The 27472-nt window shown below is 47.3% G+C and overlaps 1 protein-coding gene across 1 annotated transcript in view; it reads right to left on the bottom strand.

Annotated features, from left to right (window-relative positions):
- mAChR-B (muscarinic acetylcholine receptor) overlaps nucleotides 1–18515 on the bottom strand; it is a 190780-nt gene extending 172265 nt beyond the window's left edge. The window contains exon 1 of the mRNA XM_075892878.1: nucleotides 18437–18515. The gene's annotated coding sequence lies outside the window, so the exon portion shown is untranslated. The remainder of the gene's footprint in view (nucleotides 1–18436) is intronic.
- Nucleotides 18516–27472: the final 8957 nt, after the last annotated feature.

Raw genomic sequence — 27472 nt, 5'->3', positions numbered from 1 at the left:
GTTTTCTACGTCCTAGCCATATATAGGTCTTTCTTGTACAGCATTCAGGCGGCGCGATTTGAGCTCCTGGCACTTTGTGTCCAAGTCCAAAGCTCTAATCACTACACCAGAAGCGCACGCCTCATAAGGGGACTAGAACAACTTCAACACACACCGTGTGCAAGCACGCCCTTTCACGCAGCTGGCGCGTCTGCCACAACGCTGATGGAACTTCCCACATGCAATGCAGTGCGTTTAGAAACCTGGTGCATATCGACAACATTATTGGAGTGTCTTCGAATCGCCGCTCTACCATTCGAATGCATCGACTACAATAACTGACTTCACTCAGTCAATTTCTGTCTAATTTAAGTCTTGCTCGGCCATTCTAGAAATTTTATTTACCCACTCGCTGAAATGCGCATCGTGATAAGAAAATCTGAGCTTCGGGCACTCAGCAGCAGACTGATAGGGACGAAGTATGTCGTACAAGACTGCCAGACTGTGACGTTGTGAGTGTGTGTCGTCCCCCTTCACTTTTTTTTCTTTTCTCTCTGTCTTAGTGACACGTTTACTCTTCAAATTTTTAAACTCCTTCATGCCTTTCTCCTGTGCATGGCAGCATACATGTAATACTAAATGGGATAACATCCTTACTTTCCCTATCCTGTCTTCCTCTCTTCTTCCTGCGGCAGCGCTCCCTTTCTATGCATTGGATAAGTTATTCGCCGCGTTAATAGCCTACCTTCTTCGGTTCTCTATTTGCTCTCGGCGTGTTGGCGTACACGTGCGACAAGCGGCCATCGGTCATCTAATGCTCACACCGGTTCCCTTCTGGATTACCGAAGCTTATCAGCATTAGGCTCTGCCGCGGCTTGCGACGCGGCCACATAGGAAATCTTAGTGCTGATGACTTCCTTCCGCCGAGGACTAGTTCGTGCGAGACAGCTACGTTGACCACAGCACATGGCAATCTCCCCATCTGTGTCCTCAGTAAACATTTCTGGCAAGCTTTGGTACAGAGCGGCCGTATAGGAAGCGCAAGGTTCCGAAGCCCGGTTTTCTGCAGGGCCTTGAACAAATCAAGGGCATGTCCAAAAAACATTGCTGTACTTACCACGCGGCAATGTTTCTCGGCATGCTTGTCTTGCTGTAGTGGGTCTCATAATAGACGTGGCAAACGTAATAAGGCACAAACAAATGCGCACGCGGCTTGCATAATTAGATCCGCTTGGTTCGTGCTGATACGCGACGTTCTTGTATGGCACCTTGGCAAATGTGGAGGTGGGCCTCTCACTGAAAACTTTTAAAGGGGTTAAAGTAGCGTTCAAAAGCACCGTTTGAAGAATTGATAAATTTGAGGTAGATTTGAGCTCACCATTATACCGGGACCGTTTTCACGTGAATTCGTGTTATCAAGGTCCTATAGTTTAACAGTTCAATACATTTGCGGGGAAAACTGCGAGAGCACCGTTGATAACATTAGCACGTTCATTAAAATTATTCAGTTCAGCTCGAAAAACTTCAATGCCTGGGACAGCTTGTACCTATGTTATAAATTAACCTGAGTGTTTTATTACCAGAAATATTTTACGTAACCTTTGCAAAAACTTGTCACTTTGCGACACATCATTACTTGTAAAAAGGCCTTATATCACGCGGTGCAATAGCGACCAATATTTTCAAATTTATGTTGTAAATCTATTCGTGTAAGGACAAATGTTATAATGTTATGCTCAACTGTTATCGACGTCAACCGTCTGTGATATAGAAAATTTTAATAAACGCCATTACCAGAATTTTAACATCTGCTGTACATACACACGTGAATAATCACAAAGTCATGTATACTGTGTTCCAATAAAGTAGTTATTAATGTGCATACGCAATCTCTTGTAGCATGTGTTAGGGACAGCTACAGTGTACTTGGACATTTCTGTGAATATGTTTTGTGTATACATAGTGCTTAGTTATTTGTATATTTACGGTTGTTGTTATATAGGCACTGTGTTCAAGTGCTTTTAGCATGCTGCGATGAATAAAAATTAGCTCAGTGAGAAATAAATGAAGCGTGAAGGTGCAAGAAAGATTTTCGAGGTTGGCTTTTTATCTGAAAGATTCTTTTAAAATGTGCCAGATGACTTTAAATTAACGGAATACTTTATTACAGAATCCTTTTTATGTGACCCGGTGTTCTCTAATTTTAGTCATTTAACAGTTCATTTCAAAATATTTAACAAAATATTCAATTTTACTCCAGTGTATCAATTCAGCTACAGAAAATGAAACACACAAACGTAAAGGCAACTGTGTCAGTTGGCTTTCCCTTTACAAACTTCACTAAAAGGCGAAGCCAGCTTTTAGTATCTTTGTCTGTTGAGTTGAGAGCTTTCACATTTACATGATTGCCTCATTAGCAAAAACATCTTTAAATTATACAATTTTATCATGTTCTGATCCCTTGGAAGTTTATTGTTCTAGAAGAAATAGGCGACACAACAGGAGCTGGTATTTTCAGTTTCGCACAAATGAAACAGCTCAACTGCACAAATCGAAAAGTCCTCGTGATGAGATCGCAAGTACACCGACAAGTGATGCGAGTTCCAGAAACCCTGAATTTTCGGCCAGCCAAGTGAAGCAATGAAAGTTTTGAAGCAGTGTAAGCTTTGAAGCAGTGAAACACCTTGACTTTAGCCAAAGGGCCGAGAAGCGATTGTTTGTGTGGAGCGACTCCCAAGGAAAAAAAGAAATAATGCGTTTCACACGCTCGACGAATCTAGGCTCGAGTCCGGTCTGGTGCCAGACAATTGTACGACTTGAGAATAGCAGCACACGTGTAGCCGTATTGGCTCATTGTTAAACAAATATATTTAAATAGGCAACCTGCCCTGTAATGCTACTCGCTTATAAAATTATGAAACGCATCTAACAGGCATTTTTAATGTCACTAGCGGTATCTCACCTATATTCATGCACAAAGACAACTCGAAACGACCCTCGCGTTTGAGTCAGGTGTCTTCTATTGGGAAAGCACAAAATGCTGATACGAGCCACGCGTGTTTTCTTTTTTCTTCTTATTTTTTGTTTTCATCTTTTTTTCTATTTTTATTTCTGCTATATTCTTTTTCTTTCTGTCGTTCCTTCGACGTATGGTTCATGCCTGCATTAGCCTGGCTCGTGCCCACATGCCCGTATCGTTAATCGTGGCCTAACTGACGAGCATCTCGTGTTATTGACGCCACTATGTATCGGTCATCTGCGCATAAATGTATCTGGGATGTCTCACTTCGTAGTACGAAAGGGTGACCTTGGTATAGTGTAGCCGATTGTTGGAGGTTATGTGCTGCTACTTTAAGTTGTCCTCACTGTTTGTGTACGGGGATCCTGCCGAGAAAATGAGAAATTGTTTGTTTGTTTGTTTGTTTGTTTGTTTGTTTGTTTGTTTGTTTGTTTGTTTGTTTGTTTGTTTGTTTGTTTGTTTGTTTGTTTGTTTGTTTGTTTGTTTGTTTGTTTGTTTGTTTGTTTGTTTGTTTGTTTGTTTGTTTGTTTGTTTGTTTGTTTGTTTGTTTGTTTGTTTGTTTGTTTGAATAGTGAAACTGATCTTGGTCGACCCTTTCATGTCCGGGATCCGTGGTAACGCTCGTGGAAATCACAAGGGGGTATGCGCTTGGGATTGTAATCCCCACTAAAAGCGGAAAGCAATCTGTGGCCCAACAAGTGGCTTACCAGTTATTATAGTCAGACCACAGTCCCGTGATGTATTGTGGTTATGAATTTTGACAGCTTTCAAACGTACTTTATCAGCATAGCATCTCTTTTATGTCTGCTCGTATGTCACGTCATATATGACGCCACATAAATAACACGGTGCAATTACTAGAGCGGCAATGTCGATACAATCGGCTGAGAAGACAAAATATCACGGGTCGTCTGATGTGACAACATAACGGACCGTCGGACTATTTTTGCCTGCCTTTCTTCTTACTTTTTTCAGTCTTTCACCTTGCTTTAACTTCCCTCCTTGTTTCTTTTCTTGCTTCTTGTTCGCCTTGCTTCCTTCTTTGTTTCACTCTCTCCTTCTTTGCCATCTCAGTGTTCGCGCGCTAGTTCTGCTGTATAAATTTCACCCGGCTTTTCGGAGGCCACAGCGCTTGAAATGTGCGTGAAATGTGCGTGAAAGGTGATCCGCCGTGATTAGCCCACACCTCGCGGGAGTCCTCACACTATAGCGATAGAGCTGCCAGTCTAGCTAACAAAAAAACAAACAAAGATTCTTCCCTAATCGCCCAAAACGTACACGGTGCGTCTCGACAACAATTTTGTCGCGATGACAACGGCAACAGTTGAAATTTTATTATTGCTTTAATGCTTTATACTTTGTAACATGCTTTCTTCTATTGTTTTGAAACAAACTTCACCACTGTCTGCCTGGGGGACCGGAGCTTTGTCAAGCCGAAGAACTATCAGCTTTTTTTCCAGTTCTTCCTTTTTCACCTTTGTATGAAATGGTGAAAATAAAAGATTTTTTGATTTGATTTGAAATAAAACGCACATGGTTGTTTTTGTTTGTTTGTTTGTTTGTTCCTCTCTCGCAAATATCAACGTGTTCGCGCTCGCGTATACTCCGAGACCGTAGCGAGCCCCAACTCGGCGCTTTGATCATCCGGGGTGCGCAGATCCGGCCGGCGCCATCGATCTTTCACGACGGGGCGGGGAGACGGCAGGGCGTACTTCATGCTCCAGATGACGGGAGAAATTATTTTTAAATGCCCGCCAACCGAATCTCAGAGAAAGAGAGAGACAGCCTTAACTTGAAAAACGCGTTGCGGGATAAGATTCCGCCACCGGCACTTCTCTGAGAAACCTATGCTGCACTTACTGTACCTATGTATACTTGCTGGCTAATTAAGTTCATTTTCCTTTTCTTCACTTCTTCCTCATAAACTCAACAGTCGTGTGAATCGTCTTAAATATGCGACGACAGAATCGTGTCGCTAAACCTTATGTCGAATATGCGGTCATATTTGCTTTATCAATAACAACGACATCTTACATCTACCGCCGAACGAGGGTCACTTCCAATGCGCGCCGCTGGATGTGTCACGTGACACATTGTCATATATACTGTATACCATCAGATTGCAGACACTGACGCACGTTAGTCATATTGTGACTAGTCGATCGTGGTGGAGCAATAGTTGTGGTGTTTTGGCTGTTCATTCTGAAGTCACGGCTTCGAGTACCAACTGCGGCAGTCATTTTTCGATAGAGACGAAACGCCAGAGCCCCGTTCACTATGCGACATGAGTGCACGTTAAAAAAACATCAGGTGGTCGAAATTCCTGGAGCCCTCCACTATACGGCGTCTCGCACGATCATATCGGGGTTTCGGAACGTAAGAACCCAAATAATATTATCAGTAGTATTGTCGCTCAACATCATCTTTACGTCTACCACATGACGAATGGGGCTCCTTTCCAGTGATTCCCGCTTGTTATGTATCACGTGATAAATATTGCGAAATATGTGCTTGTCGTACATATCGTAGTGTGGTGGAAAGTGCAACACAACGTCGTGTGAGCCACATTGTTACTATTGACTACAACAATGTAGCATGGGCTAAGTAATGAGTAAAGTTCGAAACGAAAGTTGTGAGCTCGCGCATAGATAAGATACCTAGAAGTGTGTGAGTTACTGTAAAAGCTCTGATTATTTTACGAAAAGTTTACTCCTCATCACCATTTGAAATCGAACCCATGCGTACGCCATAATATTAATCTTGGAGATTAAGCGAAAGAGAATGATAACACTTGGAAATTTCCCTTTCGTCCTAACGTGCACACCGAAAACGGTTTCCCCAGGGTAACAAAAAAAAGCACCTCTACGCTGGACGCCATTAACGCAGCCTAAAAACCTCACGAATACTATGTTTTAGACAACACTCAGGCTACGCTCAAACCTTCAAAGCTCAGCCTCAAGCCGCGACTCCCTTGAAATACCACATACTAATCTTGAATGCAGCCACGTTTCTGTGGTAATGCAAGCGCTTAAAGCGTTTTTGAGAGTCTTGAAAGCATTGTGGCTGCGGCATCTCGGATATCATCGATCGTACGTCAGCAATACAGATAAAATATTGATGCCTTGAACGTCACAAAAAAAATAATGTTGTTCTTCAAAGTATGCGAAATTTCAATACTGGGTGGAGTAAATGGGTTAGGAGCTGGAGGAATCCCTGAAGTCTTCTCATTTTATTTTACATTTTCCGGGGTACATATTTTGCTATAGGCCATCCTTATTCATATTGGTATAGCTTTTTATTACATTTACGTACGACATGTGAGTGACGCAGGTCGCACTACTCCTCACGTAAATGTCATTGTAGTGAAAGTCACGCTAGGTTTCACAGGCGTTTGAGAATGTGCTCGAGGCGCAGCATGCTACGAACTATGGGTAACGATGAAAGGCGTCTGTTCTTACGAACACTGTTTATTTGTTAAAGCCAGCTGTGGGTTTTATTACGGTGTCATACTACTTTCAATTAAAGATAAGATTCACACAAATTTCCGTTGCTGATGGCAAAACTGCGTTTTTTTTTTTTATTCATTCTTTTAGGGGCGAAGCTCTTTAGGGTCGATCCATGTCTGCCGTCCGTCGTGATACGCTGATGACGACGAAGAACAAGCTCGTTCTATACTACACACTCTTCCTGCCATAGAGGAAAACGATGGTGAAAGCGCCCTCACCCGCAAAAGGCTCTCGCCGAGTCAACCCTTATGACGACCAGTAAAACGACATCGTATGTACTGTACGCACGTGTTGTCAATCGTTTGCATGTTTGAGTGTACAACGTACGGGGTACTCACGGTTACCCGAATGATCCCCCGAAGCTTCGTCCACTCATCATCATTCACTTCGGGGATATGCTGTGATTTTTTTTTTATGTGGCTGTTGCGTAGGCTGTACACGCCGTCTTGCACCACTATCGTCCTTTTCTTAATGCTCAGTTTTGATAATTGCACTGCAACTGCCGATGTTTCTGATAACGCCACCGTAGATATAGCCAATCGTCATCTTTCTCTTCTTACATATTTTCCTCCTACTAATAGTAGTAGCATCAGTGGTACCTACTACTATTTCAGCTGCTGCTAGAAAATGCCACGAACTGTACTAGTCTCCCCATTACTCTTGTTGTTGTTACTACTATTACTACTACTACTACTACTACTGCTACTACTACTACTACTACTGCGGCTGCTGCTGCTCTACTGCTGCTGCTGCTACCCCTGCCACCACCACTATTATCATCACCAATACCATCACCATCACAAACATAATCACCGCCACCATCAGCACCAACATCATCTCTTTTGCCAATGCTACGACAGCAAAAACTAAAGCTAATTCCACACCTACTACAATCACCACCATACTGCTATTTGTGAGCTGCTATTCATGCCACTGCTGATATCGCTGATTATTTCCCATCCTAAAACAATTTGCTTTGTTTCTTTCCAGCCGGCCACTTATTTTTCTTCTTTTCTCCTTCTACGTTATTGGCGCACCACATTCTTGCTGCTGTTTGTTTGTTTCCTTATTTCCTCCAGTTCATAAGGCAACTTCTCTTTATCTCTTCATTGTTCTTCAGCCAGCCCCCTAAAACCATAGCTAGAACTACTTCCTTTGCTGTGACCTTCAGGTCTACCACCGAGGCGGGGACTAGCGATTATTTCGCACCGAAGGAAAGGAAGGAAGGAAGCTCGCTGCTTCGTCGGCCGTGAGAGCCATTTTCTGGCGAGGCGCGGAGGAAGACATAAAACAGAGTAAGAGAAACGAAAAAGAAAACAGAGCCTCCCTTGCCGCCACCGCCAGCGGCCGCCGGAGATGACACGCGTTTGGCGCTCTCTTTTCCGGCGTCGGCCATCGTCGTCCACGGTCGCAGGAGGAAGCGCCCCATCCTCGGAGACGTCCTCCCGTGTCTTGGCCAGGCGCGAGCGGGCTCGTCGTTCCGAAGCACTCTCGCTCGTTCAAAGCGTAGGTCCATCGATTGCGAGAAGAAGGGCGGCGGGGCTGCTAATCCTGGACCAGCCGCCGCAGCCAGCGCGGCCACATCGATCCGCTTTCCATCTTGGGACGCCAGCAGGGATGAGCCTCCAGTAGCACGCGTTCCGACGCCGGTCCACTAACGCCGCCTGCTGCTGCTGGCACCTTGGCTGAATGTGCTCCGGATGCAAAAGCGTGTCGCCACGATCACGTCCTCACTGTTAGGACTTCTGCTGGGGCGCTAATGTTCTTTCCAGGAAAACTTCCCTCGGGGTTTTTTTTTTTCCCTCTCGTTTTGCTTCGGAAAAAGGCGTATTGCTTCAAATTTAGTGAGGCGAAATACAAGGGCGGAAGAGACCTCAACAGAAGAACAATCAGAGCGCGATGACCAGTACCTGGTCAACAAAACTGCTTGCTTGGATCCTTGTGATGTTCAGCTACTGGCACATATTCTGATAGAAGCGGGAAGGAGGTCATCCGGTTTAGGTGAAGAAGGATAAACATGTGGCTGCGTGCACATCTGTCTATAGAGGCGTAAATTCGGGTCTCCTCGTGTCATAATGACAAACCGATACTGAGGTGACGGTCACTTACCGACCAATGACCGACCAGGTTATTCACGAAGAATTCTCAGCTCGCTAACTACAGACGTGCAAATTGAAAAATGTAACTCCTGTAGATGACTACTGGTATGTACTGCAAAAGCACCTTCTCATCTGCTTAACAAAAGTGCATTACCTTCTCTCTTTATCTCTCTCTCTCTCTTTCACTTTATATTTCTGCCGCTTTTTTATTCCTGTCCATCCAACTTGATTTCATCTGACACAACTTAAATTTTGTCTGGATCCTAAGTTCAATCACACATTACCTTTAACCTTTCGGAGTACATATCTTAGCAGCTAGGCACAGAACACCTACCAGAGAGCTAGGTGAGATGTGGGGCTGCTAAAGTCAAGGATGCGGGTGATTGCGAGATAGTATTTCTGAGTGAGTGAGTGAGTGAGTGAGTGATTGAGTGAGTGAGTGATTGAGTGATTGAGTGAGTGAGTGAGTGAGTGAGTGAGTGAGTGAGTGAGTGAGTGAGTGAGTGAGGTCGTAGCATGTCCCGTTACACTTCAAATTGATTCCATCGAAGCCCTCGAAGCAGGTAAGGATGCGTGACTAAGAACAACCACACTCATGAAAATCAAAGGTGTTCGAGCATTGCCTTATTTTGCCGGCACCTATGGGCGTCAATGTCGACCTAGAGCCGTTGGTTCCGCACGACAGCCGACACCCCCTTTTTTTTCAGTGGCTGCTGTCGCGATTTCTCGTGGAACTGGCCAATGACTGAGGAGGCCTTGCCTCAGTAGCGGTATATGTACTGGCCCTGCGCGGGTTCCCGTAAGGAGCGGCGCTAATGGAGTCGCCTCGTCGACGGTGACACGGCTAAGTGCCGGACACTGCCGGTACAAGAGAAATGGGCTCCTGCGACACTCGCAACATCACCGGGAATGGCACCCAACCGCCCATTTCGCCGAACCCTCGCACTGCTGCTGCTGCCTTCGCGGCCACTGAGGAGCGAGTGGTCTCAGGACACCGGACGGAGATCACTCACCCTCGGGACCCAATCGAGAGCTTCTTTTTCTGGGTATCACTGCTACGGGTGGGGAGGATCTGCTGCGTGGGAGGGACGTGGAGAGGAAGTTAATTGCGTCCCTGTTTTGCACTATTGGCACAAGGGGGCCTACGAAACTCGAGCCCTACGAAAAAAAAACATAAAGTAAATAATTTTTTTTCTTTTTCTGTGTGGTTCGCACATACGAGCGAGAATATGCTGGTACCTGAAGCACAGTGTCGGTGCTAATACACAATGTGAACTGCAGGGCCGAGTTCCAGGAGACTTGCACGATCATGTTTCGTGGAAGCTTGTCCGTTTCACGCTGATTTCACTTGTACTGCGTTAAGGGTTTTGTAACCACCGTGCTTGGGTGCAGACCAACTATTCAAAAGCGGCGATGAGTTTGAAAGCGAGCACTTCTCATGACAGGCTAAAGTGCACGAATCGTTGTTGCGTAGTGCAACATAACAGATTTAGGTTGCTCTCATATTCGCGAAGCCCCTTGTTAGCAATTGCACTTTTTCAAATAGTCTTCGCCAAGTATACACGCCCAATATGGAAACCATCGAGTGTTTTCTTTTTAAGTACCCCTAGAGAACCTATAGAAACAAAGAAAGAGCATGTAATTGTCTCCTGAAGTTAGTAGTCGTTTTGATACATTCGCCACGTCAGAAATATGTTCAAATGATGTCGTGACGAATGGAACATAAGTTGCGAATAGCCTCCAACCACGTTTTGCCACGCAGTTTCACACCCGTTTCGTCATGACTCGAATGACTACCGTGCGAGGTCAGCTGATTTCACTTCGCTTTGTGCGTTTTCTACTGCGCAAGCAGAGATAAAAGAAAAGGCGCTTAGGCGGAAAGTGTGAAATCGTGACACGTTCATTGCTTAGCGCCGACATTTGTCCACTTGTTTTATCGAGAAATGGGGAGCGAGGAGAAGGTGGCGCCTGCCGGGCTGAAGGCGAGAAATGAACCACCTTTAAACTCTTAGTGGTCCTCAAATGGGTCCCGAAACACTCGGCGGTCGGGAACTCCTGTGAGCGTGTGAGCCTAATACTGCAGCACTGCGCACGGCAAAGAACTACGTTTTCAAAAACATCTGGAAATCACTGACTTTTCTCTCAGCAAACTCCACAATATACGGGCCCAACTACGTCATAGGCGAGGACGCACCCTTTGGCTGACTTGTGCTGTGCAGTGCCGCCACGAAGTTCTGTCTTCGCGTACCCGCACTGCGCTCTGCCGTACTAGAATTACTAAGGCACCTTAGTGCGGAAGCTCTCTTGTTGGGAAAGTGGTCATCGAGGCACCTCTAAGTATTACACTAGCGTGTTCGCGATCGCCCTGGAAGTGATCCCGCGCGCTCTACGAAATAAAGTTTTCAAGGTCATGAGGCCCGCTGACTTAGCTTCATGCGTTTTAACACGAAAGTGTTTTGTGCCGGGGTCCGCCAAGACTTCAGTGACTTATTTCCGTCACGGAAGTGACGTAGAAAAAAATACGCATGATCAGAAGATAAAGAAAAAAAAGTTCCATCAATGAGAGTCAAACCGATGGCGCCTGGGCCCACGACATAAGAAGCCGGGCACGCCATCTAATGCACCACATGCTTGCAGATTTTAAAATACGCCTTTTACATCTACCAGTGTCCTCTCACATAGTCCTTGGGTTTTGGTAGAGAGAAGTAACGCATCATCACGATGGCATCCGCGATTCATTCCTTCAACGCATTGTTTCAAAGGGTCCGTCCCATTCGGCGTGTTTCCAATAGGAGAAGTGTGATTTTGAAACGCCTTAATTAACACAGTCCAAGAAGGCAACCTTGCCCCGAGCGTCGGCGTCACTCATGGTATCTATCCATATCAAAATATAGCTCTAGGACACCCACCGCCTTCGCTTCGGACGCCCGACGGCCACCTAAATAAATACACGACGCACGTTGCGCTTCTCGAGTTCAATTCCAATGGCAGATCGCGAGCGCTGGGCCGGATTGCGAATGGATCGCGCAGATCCGAGCGGGATTGCTCTCGCCAAATCTGCGATTGGTACACGCTCGTCTCGACGAGAGCTGTTGGTGAGCGGAAATCTAGCGAGGGAGCACGAGAGGGTGCGAGGGAGTGCAAAGCGTTTTCCGGACATCCATGGGTGATTGGGTTAAAGGCGTGCGCACAGAATACGTCACTTGAACTTCTGGTCAAATCCGCCGATTTCGGTGGAGTGAGAATTCTTGCTCCACGCAGCAATCCGGGATCTGCGGTTGCTCTCAATCTGCCATTGGAACACACAATTCACACTCCCAATCCGCCATTGGAATGTGATTGCTCCGCTCAGAGCAGAGAAACTTGATCTGGATCTGCCACTGGAATTCAACATCTTTGGTTGGGTAGCGGTGTGATTATGAAATTTCGACAATCTGCTGTTCTTTAACGTGCGCCGACATCATTCGTACTTTAGACTCTGTAGTGTTTATAGACTGTGGACCTCCATCGAAAAGCGAGCGCCACGGCCTGAATTGAACCCGCGACTTTTCGGTCAGCTGAAAGAGGCAACACCAAAAATCTCTCTTTTTAGTACGCAAGAGCGATCTTTCCGAATCAATTACGCCTATCTGTAAAAGATAACGTAGACAGGAACCGTAAGTGCAGTTAAGAGCCAGTATAAGCGTATATCTTTCGAGATAACGCGTGAGTGGTTACGAACATCCGAGACGCAATGCTGTATACATTGTGCAACATACTTTTTCCCCCTCAGGGAGTAATATCCTGCCGATATGCACTCGAAACGAGAGTCTAGCAGCACACGCTACCATACGGACAGCAAAAAATAGAAAGAACGAAAGCTAATAGGCCGACGAAAAGGGCACCCACGAAGTAATAGCGAGCACTTGGGGCAAATGCGAATCTATTGGTCCGCCGCGATAGAAAGAATGAAAGGCACAAACACGAGTCAATGCGCGCGGTTTGTTATACCCCGTCAAGTGTCACGGAACACTTCACGGTGACAGATGCGTCTGAGCCACGTCCCGAGCGATGGGCCGCCTTCGCTTTTCACCCTCCATTTGGCCGAGACGACGAATGAGTCATTACGAATACGACGGCTAAAGACGAAATGAGAAAGCCTCCCCCCCCCCCCCCAACCCCCCACTATTGCTCCGAATCGCGTTCTTAATGGGAGCTGGCCTTTTGCGTATTAGCACGACACTGGCATTAGCAACCGCACACACTCCACCAAGCGGCTGTTCTTTGGCGTTCTGCCTTGGTTTCGTACTTTATTTCCGTCGCCAACGCGGTGTGAACTTTTCTTTGTCTTTTTTTTTTTTGTCGCTTTGGCTGTGATGGTGATTGCCGTTCGTGCGAAGAGGCGTGAGAACATCGTGTAAATGTCAGATGGGTGACCGACTTCATCCGGCTCGTTGCGTCATCCGTCTATTCGTTACCTAACACATTTGGTGACAGTAGGAATGGATTGAACTCTCATCTCCGGCTTTGCCGTGACATACTATATATTTCAAAGCATTTGTTTTGCTTTTACAACGATGGTTTTGTCGTCGTCGTCGTCGTCGTAATAGTAGTAGTAGTAGTAGTAGTAGTAGTAGTAGTAGTAGTGGTGGTAGTAGTAGTAGTAGTAGTAGTAGTAGTAGTAGTAGTAGTAGTAGTAGTAGTAGTAGTAGAGTTACATTATTCCGAAACTGCCTGAGAAGTTAAGATGTACAGTATTAACGGACTAAGATTGGCATAAGGGGCGGGTTGCCGGAGCAGCAAGATTGTGACACGCGGTGCTGCGTCTTTCCCGAGCGCGCTGATATCGAGCGGGCCTAGTACATTCCATTCTCCAAAGCAGGAGTGGCTGGCAAAAAGAAGCAGCTTTTTCTGGGCAACCGCAATAAAGATACGGTTCCCTGCAACTTCAGCGGAAAAAGAAAATAAACAAATGTAAAGGATACTGTGAGAGTAGCTACATATGCCGATAAGCAATGAACAAATGTTTCTTTGGGATGTGGGCTTTCAGAAGGACCAATTGCAAGACGTGCCATCCACTGGTCCACCGACCACTACTACTTTGGAAAGGGCAAAGTGCTCGGCAATCTCGCTATCGGCGTGCTCGTGTGAACAGCAGCACCCCGTGTCACAACTCTGTGGCTCCGTCCACTGTTCGATTGCGATAATCTTTTTGCGTTGAGGCTCCACGTAGCTTTAATGCGCCGTAATAGTTAGTAGCGCGGGCTTGTTGCGGGTCTATGACAATCAATCAACATATCAATCGAAGAAACAGTGCCACGAGTCGAAAGGGGTCACGTGCTCATTTTGGTTAAGGAAAGGGTGATCGCCCGACCTTTCGTGTTGGTTGTATCACAGGTAGTGACTGCATACACGCACGTAGTTACCTAAATGGTTGCATGAGCCGTGCGCGAAAAGGTCAGGTGAGTTTTGTGTGTAAAAGAGAAGGGGGGGGGGGGGGTAGAGCGTTGTTGCTGTCATCGTCTCGATGCGTTCGAGTCGTCAATGATCCCATTGAAACGTTTACGAGGTTGATTACGAAATTTGATTCGATATGGCACACAAAAAAACAAGTTACGCGTTCAGTGCCTCGCTTGCTTTGTCGGCGATTGTCCATTCATCTCCCAATGGCTCCTCAAAGAATTGAGGAGCCATTCTACTATTTGAAGGTAAATGACTGGTGAAGCAGCGTAGCGCGCGATTCATTGATTGATTGATATGTGGGGTTTAACGTCGCAAAACCACCATATGATTATGAGAGACGCCATAGTGGAGGGCTCCGGAAATTTCGACCACCTGGGATTCTTTAACGTGCTCCCAAATCCGATCACACGGGCCTCAGCATTTTCGCCTCCATCGAAAATGCAGCCGCCGCAGCCGGGATTCGATCCCGCGACCTGTGGGTCAGCAGCCGAGTACCTTAGCCACTAGACCACCACGGCGGGTCAGCGCGCGATTCAGAGGTGACGGGGAATTTCGAGTGGTCGTCGATCACGCACCCTCCGTGCCAATTCAAAAAGGATGTTCAGATAATCTCTTTCGATCTTTGCATTCGCTTGTTTGGAATTTTTCATTCGAGCTGCGTGCGTCGTTTTGCTTGAACATAATCCACCTTGCCTGGTTTGGCGCACGCGATTGACGTTTCGAGCATGATCGTTCATTTTCAGGGAACAAGTGGCGAGTAGTGGTGTCCGTCCATTTGCTGCGGCACATGCGTTGTTGCCGCTGAACGACGGATGTGCCCTAACCATACATACAGCTTCAATGTAATATATAAATAGAGCTAGAAAGGATGTTTAAGAAAGGAACTACGACCCGGTCTCGGAACGTGGCGATCTGCAAATGGCTCCTTACACACGTGGCTATCCGGTCAAGTGTCCTCACCAGGTGGGACGGCGCCTCGAATACCTGGCTGGGCTGAAGAACAAGGCACTCCGGGTTGTCGCTGCAAGTCCCTGACGGCAAAGTATACAACGGCTACGGTGGCTCGCTCACTTTGTGGACAAATCGAGGCACGTCAATGATAGATAGATAGATAGATAGATAGATAGATAGATAGATAGATAGATAGATCGATAGATAGATAGATAGATAGATAGATAGATAGATAGATAGATAGATAGATAGATAGATAGATAGATAGATAGAAAAAGGAGAGGCAGAGAGGTTAACCAAGCTTTGGTTTGTTTGGCTACCCCACCAGAAAGAGAGGGAAGGAGGATGATATATAAAACTGAGAAGAAAGGAGAGTAAGTACAAGAGAGAAATGAATGGTTAGCGTGAACGCGCAAAACACGAACTAGTGCAAATTGTTCACAACCGCTCGCAAAATCCGGTCATCTTCAAGTAGCACACCGGAATATCGTGGCCTTGTGCATGCATGAAGACATGGGCCAAGGTCCCATGATTTTATTTTTTGATAGTGGCCTTGCATCAGGACGATAGACTTTGCCTCCTATAACACGTTGATGAGCATAGTCATGAAATAGCAATAGGAACAACTAAGTTATGTCGCACTATGGACACGGAGCTTCTACACCGACAGTAAGGCCTCACTAACAGCCAAATGATGACCACCTGGCGTTATCATTTAGTTGATATAGTACGGAAAGTGATTACAGGAAATGTAAGGGGAGGCTGAGGTGTTAGGAATGTTATGACCCACAAGTTGCAGGATTGAATTTCGGCTGCGGCGGCTGCATTTTTGATGTAGGTGAAAATGCTGTAGGCCCGCGGGCTAAGATTTGGGTGCACGTTAAAAAACCCCAGGTGGTGGAAATTTCTGTAGCCCTCCACTAAGGCGTATCTCATATTAATACGGTGGTTTTGGGCCGTTAAACCACACTTATTATATATATATATATATATATATATATATATATATATATATATATATATATATATATATATATATATATATATATATATATATATATATATATGGGGATGTCGTGTATATGGGGATGTCAACATGTCTGCCCACCAAAAGAAGTTTGCATTTGCATCGCGGAGACGTTCTAAATCAAGAGCCTTTCACTAATGTCTTTGAAAAAAAAATCCTTGAGTAGGCTTTCAAGGGTTTACGACCTAGAACGTCAAGAGTATAAAAGGGCGAGTAAAGGGCGTTGCTCGGCTTGACGTCAGAGTGTCGAAAATTAAAAAAAAAAGAACATCTTTTTTTTTTAAGGCGAGCGCACAATTTAATCGATTTTCGCATCCTTCGGCGAAGATGAGAAAGATTTGCGCAATCTAGTCTCTTTTAAACGCTCCTGTTTATCTACGTCATTCCAGTACCGCCCATCGCGATGGTGCAACCGTAGCGCTGATGGTCGCCAAGCACCGGCGTTGCGTACGAGGTAAATTCCTGCTGCACATATCCCCCCCCCCCCTTTTTTTTTTCTTCTTGCATCCATTTGCCGACAAGAGCCGAAAGCTAACGTTTACACAGGAGAAGGGGGGGGGGGGTGGAATCGGGTGGCGCGGAGCGCACTGAAATGTGCCACGTGCAGATTGCGTCGTCGCAGAGCAGTGCTTCGGGAACCAGCAGTACCCCCCCAAATATCGTCGGAAAGGCCGTTCGGGCCGGATCGATACCTGGAGGACAAGGCGCCGTGACTTGTTCCAAGCAGGTGGGAAGTCGTTTGCGGCAAACGCACACTGTGTCGAGATGCTGCATTAAGCCTTACGCAGCTAATGGCTCACCTGTCGCGGCCAGCCACCGTCCCCCCCTCGCCCCGCAGCCGCAAACACCGCTCCCCTCTGTAAACCGCGTCGAGGTTCTTGTGCGTGTCATCACCGGCAACGTTTCCCGGGCGGATGTTATAAATACAATTGCGCGATGCCGGCAAATGGCCTATAGTTCTCTTTCGGTATTTTGTTGCTGTTTTTTTTTGTTTCGTTGCTCTGTCTCTTTCTTGAACAAGTACAGATGCATCGTTACTAATCAGTGACGATGGCATAATGGAACTTTTTCGGAGAAGACTCCCTAGTAAACATCTCACAGACCAGGCTAGCGGGCTTGTTAAAAGCCTGTTCAAACAATTTTACTCACGAGTGCCTGCCGAGCGCGTGTGTGCCTACCCTCCTCCGTCGAATGCTGTTGCGCTCCATCGTGTGCGACGCGACAGTCGGAGTGAAAGTGCTCGATTCGGACGGCAAACTTGAAGTGAATCGAACGAGAATTGAAACGAATGACCAGTTCGTGTGACGTATCGATCGTGAAAAGTTATCTGGCCACCGATGCATACACTCCTCCAACCCCAAGTATTGGTATATATATATATATATATATATATATATATATATATATATATATATATATATATATATATATATATATATATATATATATATATATATATCTGCAATACACCTCAAACTGTAGTTAGCGTCCCCTATACGTTCCTTGGCTTTCATTGCGTGCTGGTCTTCATTAACGTTGTCTAATAAAGAAAGTAGTTGAAAACAGTGTAGCGCAAGCCTGCGGCATTATAAATAAACAACCCTTCACTACTGCCACCCTTTCCAGGTTCGCCACACTCTTGCAGACTTTTCAAATGTGTGGGCAAACAACGCATGATCTCAAGTGTGTGCAGACATGTGCCGCGACACGATTCGAGTGCGCCCACGCATGTGGTCCAGACGTCGTCCGACGTTATAATGATAACGCCAAAACTTTCACTACCTGGACGCTGAACAATCTCACCCGTATACGTACTCCAGCCCTATACTAGTTATAGACACACGTCGGTGTATTGTGTTTCAATTAACAATTTGAACGGTGCTTCGTATCACAACGATTCCCTCAAATTTCGGCCGCATCAAGTTAAATAGTTGCGCAGCGTGAACATTCTTCAGGCGCTATAGTTATTCACGTTTGACTACTGAGTGAATAAACGTCTGCTTTCTCGGTGAACGAGCGCATGTTTCACTCTATACGGCAGTACGTCACTCCTACGTCAAATTACCCACAACTCTCCGTTACCAAATGCGGTAATTACAACGACGACGCCACGCGCATTTCGAACGGAATCGCTTCCATGACGAGTACACCTATATATTTGAGTACATTTTTGCTAACCAGTATAGTTAAGCTCGCGAAGCGCTTGATTATTATTGACCAGTTACGTTCGTTGATACATTCATTATCATCATTGATAGCCTAATGACTGCAGAGTACGAACTGCTTTGAGAAGTCAGCGTACCTTGCGTTGAGATCGAACGACTCCGAGCAGGGGTATCACTGAATAAACCATTAATGCATTATCACTGGTTACTGGCCTCGTCAAGCGTGACATCAGAAACTTCTTACTAACCTTAATAACGCAGTCGCAGAGGTTCCACCCGCTAGTGCGCTCCCGCAACGCACTGTCTGGGTTTGCGTGCAACGGCGACGGAACTATCGCTTTCTTTTCCTTGGTTCATGTCATGTGGCCTTCGATGAGAAGCGTTTCACACAATCGCTGCATGCTTCATAAATGTGAGCGTGGTACAATTGACCGACAAGAACCACATGATCTTGAATGCAAGTGATATTTTACTGCCCCCAATGCGGTGATAGCACTCGGAGCCAACAGTTGTCCGACGCAGCAGTTTCGAGGGTACACAGGCTGCACAGAAACGTGGGTTTAGATCTGTGCGGCGGCACGTTGCCACGACAAACCTTGCCCATGCCAAATGTAACGCAACATGATGCGGTTTCGTTATCTGGTCCGATATCTATGCATTCATACATCAAGCTGACGTCACGTTTGCAATAAAAGGGACACAAACGGCTGCCCCTTTATCTGATAACCTGTTACATGCAGGATCACGAACATTTTCTCGAAAGTAACATTCGCAACAACAATATGCGTGCGCAGGGTTCCTCTTCAGAGGGAGAGGGGGAGGCGGGATTTTGTCACAGCGCCCTGCACTCCTTATTGAGTCAATGTATTAAGTAGAACTGTACGTTATGTTGGGCTAGTTGGTACATATTAAGTTGAAATACGTGGCTCAAGGTTGTCAATGAGAAGAACTAGAAGATACAGAAAGAGCTCCATTTCACAACTAAGCTTATTTTCATAAAGCACTCACAATATATAGGCTCTTGAAGGACATGCGCAGAACATTTCATTCACCAGACGTGCAGGCATGAACATTTTTAGGATGTAATAAACAATTATTGCAATCATAATATCTGGGAACCAGCAACAAACGGTCTTTACATCAGGCTTATCTGTTTGTTGCTGGTTCCCAGATATCATGATTGCAATAATCGTTTATTACATCATCAAAATGTTCATGCCTGCACGTGCGGTGAATGAAATATTCTGCGCATGTCCTCCAAGAGCCTATAATTTGTGAGTGCTTTATGAAAATAAACTTAGTTGTGAGTTGGAGCTCTTTCTGTCTCTTCTCGTTCTTCTCATTGGCAACCTTGCGCCACGTATTTCAACTTAACGCATGAAGTAGACTTTACCCCTCCTCCTCTGCCCCACTAGCGCGCGCGACTATGATAGTAACTGTTAACCATTTCTTAAAGGTTCAGTGACAGCTCGGAAACGCATGTGGACATGAAGTCGTCGCATTCACGAATGTACGTACTACAGGTGCACACCATATATATTGATACGTGTATGTAACTGTCGCCCCGACACAGCTGAACTGGCACCCGAATGAAGAAGACGACAACGTGGTTGTTGTGGGTTGGACTCTCCAATTCTTTCTCCCCCTTCCTCATTCTTGTTAATTTGTTTTATATAATCTGGTTTATCGCATTCTTCTGCAATTTTTCACGTTTTTTCAAAGGAACATTATTATTGTTCCTATCTAATTTCTCTTTATTTTTTAGCAAGCGTTGTAAAAAATGGTCTATTATGAGGTACAGTGTGGCCGATCCCCCATGTGGGTATGAGCCAAGATCTCCTAGGAGACAAGACAAGACTCTCGAGCTTCTCCCCTTGGCCTGCATGACTGTGCGCTCTCTAAGCCGTTAGCAAGACCAGCTCTCGGTGAATAAATCTTCCCCGTAACATCTTTTGGTGGAAGGTGCTGGGTCTTCACACAACTCGGCTCTGGAACTCCGCAGTGGACGCCAGCTTTGTCCAGCCGCGATGCCTGAAACCAGCACTCAGGCCTCGCCATCCGCGCCAGCTCCATCACCTGTGATTGCCCCCCATCTTCTCGACCCTGGCACGTTTTCCGGGACGGACAGCACGGACCTCGAAGAATGGCTCGCATTATTCGAGCGCGTCAGCAAGCACTACAGGTGGGACGAAGCGCTTATGCTGGCAAATATTCTATTCTACCTACGGGGTACGGCACGCGCCTGGTATGAGACGCATGAAGAAGAACTAACCAGCTGGGACACATGCAAGCAAAAGCTTCGCGATTTGTTCGGTCGGTCCGTTGCTCTTCAGATGACAGCCAGGCAGGAACTCGCGTCGCGTGTTCAATCATCGACGGAGTCGTACATCACGTACATCCAAGACGTACTGGCACTGCGCCGGAAGACTGACAAAAACATGTCCGAGGCGGACAAGATCAGCAACGTGTTGAAAGGCATTGCTGATGATGCTTTCAACATACTAATGTTCAAGAACTGCACTACTGTCGACTCCATCATATCTGAATGCCGACAAGCTAAAAGCAGGCGAATAACCCGCCACATCACAAGACTACCAAACACTGCTGCGACTTCATCTTGCGAGGATTCTGCAGCACCCCGTTCACTTGCGCCTCCTGCCAATATCGCAAGGATTGTTCGCCAGGACCTGGAAGCCATGGCACCCGCTTCCTATCAGCCCCCTGCGCAAGACAACTGGGCAACAGTCTCGCTTATTCAAGCCGTCGTACGTCAGGAGTTTGATAACCTGGGCGTCCAGGTTCCCCCGCCCACCAGACTTATGCCGCAGCCCATGAGCACTCCCGTCCACAACGCTGACCACCACTCTGCTCCACTTGTCGCTGCGGCAGCTGCGACTCCTCGGTTTCCACCACGCTACCGAAACCCATCTGAATGGCGCACGCACGATGATCGACCCATCTGCTTTTCTTGCTCTCGAGTTGGGCCCATCTCCCGCCATTGCCGCAGCAGGTGGTATTTCCGGCCAAGCTTTCCTAATTTCTACCGCCGTAAGGACTGTGGGCACTATTCGCAACCCGGTTTTCCGGATGACCATATTCAGGACCCTTCAGCTCGCCGTTCATCTACACGCTCCGAACCGTCCTACGTAGACGTCGTCGCCCAAAGAAACTGGTCTAGCCGCTCGCCGTCACCTCAGGGTCGGCCGTCACGCTCCCCTGAACGCCGCCGCTCTCCGTCACCGGCTTATTCTGGCCATTCCCCGGGAAACTGACGAGTGCAGCTCCTGGAGGTGGCGCTGCGTTGACGACTTGGAACGAAAACCCTCAACCGGCTACAAATTCTAGACGCAATTTACTTAGGGTGTTCGTTGATGGCCATGCCGTTACTGCTCTAATTGACACTGGTGCCCAAGTATCTGTTAAGGTTCTCACACCGGCTATGTTCTCTACTGTTCGAGTTGCCAAGGGAAGTCGAACATCGGTGCTTGGTATGTGCACTGCCCGCGTTACTGTTGCTGGCCACCACACTTCCGTTCTCTTCGCAGTCCTCGATGCTTGCCCACACGACGTCATCCTTGGAATTGACTTCTTAACCGCCCACTCCGCCCTCATCGATTGTTCTACCGGTATCTTATGGCTCGAATTGCCATTGTGCACCGGTTTCACTCCTCCAAGTCGCACTCGGCTACGATCCGTGGAGTCTCTACGGCTACCACCCCAGGCTGCTATGCACATTCCTCTGTCGCCCTTCCCGTCCGTTCCTGATGGAGACTATCTGGTGGCTCCCCTCATTGATTTGACCCTTACGCACCACATCGAACTACCACATACTATAGTGGTTGTTGCTAACAACACGGTGCTACCTCCAGTTCTTAACTTCTCTACGTCGACCCAAGTTCTTCCCCAAGGCATCACTTTAGCCGATATTTCCACCCTTGATGAATGTTCGATTTGTTCTTTTACCCCTGACACTAAGACCATGGCGAAACCTGTCATCACGTCGCAATATAAGGCGTTCCTCGACAAAATGATATCCAGCGACCTTTTACCTTCCCAAGTTGCGGCGCCCCGGGGTGTTCTATTTTCTTACCTGGATATCTTTGACGTCGACGACCGTCCCCTGGGCCGCACAAGTGCCGTAACCCACCGCATCGACACCGGCGACGCCAGTCCACTCCACAAACGCCCTTATTGCGTGTCACATGCTGAGCGTCAAGTTATACAGACGGAGGTCGAGAAAATGCTGAGTAAAGACGTCATTGAGCCTTCATAGAGTCCTTGGGCATCCCCTGTGGTCTTAGTTAAAAAGAAGGACAACACCCGGCGCTTTTGCGTCGACTATCGCCACCTGAATGGGATCACCAAAAAGGACGTTTATCCTTTACCCCGAATCGATGATGCGCTCGACTGCCTCCACGGCGCCAACTATTTCTCGTCCCTCGATCTTTGATGCGGATACTGGCGAATTTCGGTCGACGACCGCGACCGCGAGAAGGCAGCATTCATCACACCCGACGGCCTTTACCAATCCAAGGTCATGCCTTTTGGGTTGTGCAATGCCTCGACTACTTTTGAGCGTATGATGAACTCTCTTCTTCGCGGTTTCAAATGGTCGACCTGCCTTTGCTATCTGGATGATGTAATCGTTTTCTCGCCCTCCTTCGAAAGCCACCTGTCTCGTCTCTCGGCAATTTTTGACGTTTTTCGTTGCGCTGGTCTCCAACTGAATGCGTCGAAATTCTCATTTGGACGCCGGCAGATTAAACTACTCGGCCACCTTGTTGACGCCACTGGTGTTCAACCCGACCCTGACAAAGTCCGTGCAGTCCGAGAATTCCCGGTTCCGCGTTCCACACAAGAAGTTCGCAGTTTTATTGGGCTCTGCTCATACTTCCTCCGCTTTGTCTTCAACTTCGCGGATATTGTTAGGCCCCTCACGGATCTCCTCAAAAAGAATGCGGCCTTTTCTTGGGGAAGGGACCAAGAACATTCCTTCGCGTCGCTAATTACCGCCCTCACATCACCACCTGTGTTGGCTCATTTTGATCCAGCGGCTCGAACAGAGCTTCGCACCAATGCAAACGGCCATGGCATTGGTGCTGTACTCGCTCAGATACAGAATGGCACCAACCGTGTGATAGCCTACGCTAGCCGCCTTTTGTCGCAAGCGGATCGTCGTCGCAGACAGCACAGAAGTCCCTTTATGACCGTCGACATAGAGATGCCATTTTTTCTGTGGGATCTCTTGTTCTCCTGTGGCTCCCATCTCGACGTGTTGGCCTCTGCGAGAAACTACTATCGTGATACGCTGGGCCCTACCGAGTCATTCGTCAGGTCACACCTGTGACCTACGAGATTGCCGCTACCACAAACTCATCAGCTGCTGCACCCAGAACGGAAGTAGTCCACGTTTCTTGTTTCAAGCCCTACAACGCCGACTCGCTCGTTTAACAGGCACCGAGACAGTGCCTTACGGGCCGGGGTGATGATACGTGTATGGAACTGTCGCCCTGACACAGCTGAATTGGCACCCAAATGAAGAAGACGACAACGTGGTTGTTGTGGGTTGGACTCTCGAGCTTCTCCCCTTGGCCTGCATGACTGTGCGCTCTCTAAGCCGTTAGCAAGACCAGCTCTCGGTGAATAAATCTTCCCCGTAACAATATTAAAGGGCAACATGCAAGTTCGCACAATATATATCTCCTTTTCGACGTTCTTGACGTTTTTATAGAACAGATGATAACGTCTCTAACGCCTTCAATATGTCCTAATGAGGACTTTGGAGGTCTTGAAAGTTACTTCCACTCGCTTTGTTTTACGTGCACATTCGATTCTTTTCTTACAAGGCAAACAACAGTCCTGTAATCCCAAAGAATGTTATTGCATAAAACACTGAAAATAGTTTCAGAAAAAGCGCTAAAGAATCCGTACGACACAAGCAGAGAAATAAAGCATAAATCACGCACGAGTGCACAAGTGCACGAGTACACGACCACTCAAATGTTATGTTGGTCCCGCGTTGCCAGTCATGGAACCGTTTGCGCGGTGCGTTCGCGGCGGCCGACGACACCTTTCACGTGCTGAGGCGGATTGGTGATAGCCGTGGAAGATGGAGAAACCTCGCGTTTCTTTGCGTGTACCCGGTTCAGGATCGCATTCAGAATCACGGCCAGAACGGCGAGGGTCACAACAACGAGAGCCACGACGCAGTACGCCAGCGGCTGGCCACTTATGATGTTCCTCAAGGTTCGCAGAAGAGTGCGGCCACCGGGGTTCTCTTTCGAGACCGAGACGTGGCCGGAAGGGGGAAGCTGGAAACCGCTCGTATCGTGGTGGCCCGTCGCTACCATTAAACGCCAATCCGGGGTCAGGTCACAGCTCTTTCTGGGCGTCGTGGCTTCTGAACGCCTCCCGGGCGTAGACGGGCCCGCTGACGTAGTTTGCGATAGTGCGGATGCCATGGTGGAAGCCCTCGATACCGTTTTGATCGCCGAGTCTATTTGGTGTTTGGGCGCCGTCTTCTTGAACTGAAGACATAAGACGGCCGGTGAAGGCGGAAAAAAGAAACCGTTAGAATTTATAGACCTGGACTATTTTCGCGACAACTTCTGTCGCTATATTTATTAATAAGAATCGGAAGACCTCTTAGTGTTGAGATTAAGTGGGCGCAGCGTTGCTGTTGTATAGTGTAACAGCCAACGCTAACCATCACTAGCCGCCACTTAGCAGCACTAGTCGGCATTAGACGATAGGTAGCTAACGCAAACCAAACACCAGCAATCGTTCAGTCCTTCTCCGCCAACATTAGACTACATTCACAATTGTTTAGCCATCCAGGTATATGCATTAACTTGGAGGACGCTAGAGCTTCGCCTTCAAGAGTAGAACGCGATAGCGTAATCAGGCCTGGTGCACATCGCCTTCTCAAATGCTAGCTTGATTTCGGTTCCCCAATGATGATTCGAAGGAAAGGAATGTCTGTGTGCGTAACATTGGCCATTTCGAAATATCCTAGAATTTTCACTCAAGTACAGCTGCGAAGTGCTCACTACACTATGAATCCTCCCTCTGCGTTGCCCCGCCGCGGTGGTCTAGTGGATAAGGTACTCGGCTGCTAACCCGCAGGTCACGGGATCGAATCCCGGCTGCGGCGGCTGCATTTCCGATGGAGGCGGGAATGTCGTAAGCCCATGGGCTCAGATTTGGGTGCACGTTAAAGAACTCCGGGTGGTCTAAATTTCCGGAGCTCTCTACTACGGTGTGTCTCATAATCATGTGGTGGTTTCGGAACGTTAAACCCCACATATCAACCAATCGATCCCTTTGCGAATGCGTGGAGGGTCTATATACTAAGTGTCCCTAAGGCAACACGCGAATCTACGCAGCTGTCCGTAGGTAATAAACTGCCTATTTGGGCCGGTTGGTACATGAACAACGAAGCGAAAAACAGCCCGATAACACAAGACAGTGAAAGCATCGCGCTTCGTCCGTCTCTTTTACTGCCTTGTTTCCGCGCTGTTTTTCACTTCATTGCGGGGGCAACCGCCCTCCCCTAGTCACCTAAGAAGGAGTGCGCAAAATCTGTGGAGCGCGAAGTCTGCCCCATGCATTTACGTATCGGGGGGGGGGGGGGCGCTGTGACGAACCTTCGCCCCCCCCCCCTGAAGGGGAATTCTGCACACTCATATGCAGCTGCCCACTTTCTTAATGCTTTTGCTGGTGATAAGGATGACTAAATATATCAGAACGCTTCGTAATGGGCGTGCCTTTAAACTTCTCACTCGTGGTGCACTTGATACATCTTGAGTTCTGGCACGTTTCTGCGCATTTCACACGCAACATTACGTGCGGTAAACAGCCACTTCGCATTACAAGGCGATCGCATAAGGTTTTCTTTTTTTCCGGAAGCAGCTTCAAGCAATGACGTGGCCCTGGGTAACCTGCATGCCACACAGAGTGCCACGTTTTTATTGCCACTCGAGCCGAATATTTTTAGTATTTATTTGCATCTATCTGCAATTATATCTGACGGACAACGCCTATTTTTCCCTACACAACCACAGACACCGACACCAACACTAGAATTTAACGGTAACGCTTTAACACTGATAGAGGGCGAGTGAATATAGTAGTACATGGTATAAGTATACACTGTGCGTCCACGGGCGTTGTTGGGGGGTGGGTAGTGTGGGGGTGCAAAAGCGTGATCGTCTTTGCCCTCCTCAAGCCACACCAGCAGTTGCCCTCACTCAAGCTACCCTAGCAGCGCTCCCCCCTTCACCCAGTCGCGATTCAGTACGTGTTGCCTCCCCTAATACAGAATGCTGCTGACGCTCATGTGTGCGTCGGTACCGAATGTGGGCTCAAAACACGCATTGTTTTTTTTTAAATCACCGCCCATGCACTCCGTACCAATGATTAACCAGCGAAAGCTGAAGCGTTCGGCCCCGGTGCTTAGCAATGGGTTGAATCCGACGCTGCACTGAAGTCTTTCATTGATTGATTTAATTTGTGAGGTTTAACGTCCCAAAACCACTATTTGATTAGGAGAGACGCCGTAGTGGAGGGCTCCGGAAATTTAGACCACCTGGGGTTCTTTAACGTGCACCCAAATCTGAACACACGGGCCTGAAGTCTTTCACAAATATTGGTTACATGCTCGTGCTTCTTAATGATGTTAGACACACGACGATAGTTAAAACGCGAGAACAGGCAGCGACAAAGAGACAAGAAGGATACGAGGTTTTCATTCTGTTCTCGCTCTATAACCATCGTCATGTCATATAAACTAGCCCAAACTGCCCCACTTCTAAGTTTCACGCACGTTTGGCTTGGGTTTACCACAGTGTCTATTTCACATGCCGCACATTGTGCCTCACATGATCACGGTGATGAAAGTGCGGATGAGCGGTTAAATGCACTTCGCAATGCTTTAATGAAAGTGGTTGTTCTCGAACTACAGACGGTCACATGACGTCGCAGCCTAAGCCAAAGTGCCGCTGGAGGAACTCTCGCCGAAAGCACTCCCGCGTTCATTACAATGACGCCACGTTGTTGCAAGCGTTTGACATCGTGAGCCAACTTACAACACAGCCAATGGCGCGCGTGCTTGGGTATGACGCTGCGAACAACTTGACTGATAATACAACCAATGGCAACCGCTCATGACACCACTACCAGGCGGTTTTTTTTTTTTCGTTTCTCCTAGCCATATACAGCTTTCGCTGTAAAAAGAGGCACTTCTGCGGCTCGATTCAGCGTTAATATTAAAACGTTTTCTGCAG

This window comes from Rhipicephalus microplus, chromosome 4 (assembly GCF_043290135.1).
Source record: "Rhipicephalus microplus isolate Deutch F79 chromosome 4, USDA_Rmic, whole genome shotgun sequence".
Classification (NCBI taxonomy): domain Eukaryota; kingdom Metazoa; phylum Arthropoda; class Arachnida; order Ixodida; family Ixodidae; genus Rhipicephalus; species Rhipicephalus microplus.
The sequence above is the reverse complement of the archived record's forward strand: the minus strand, read 5'-3'. Positions and strand labels throughout refer to the sequence as shown.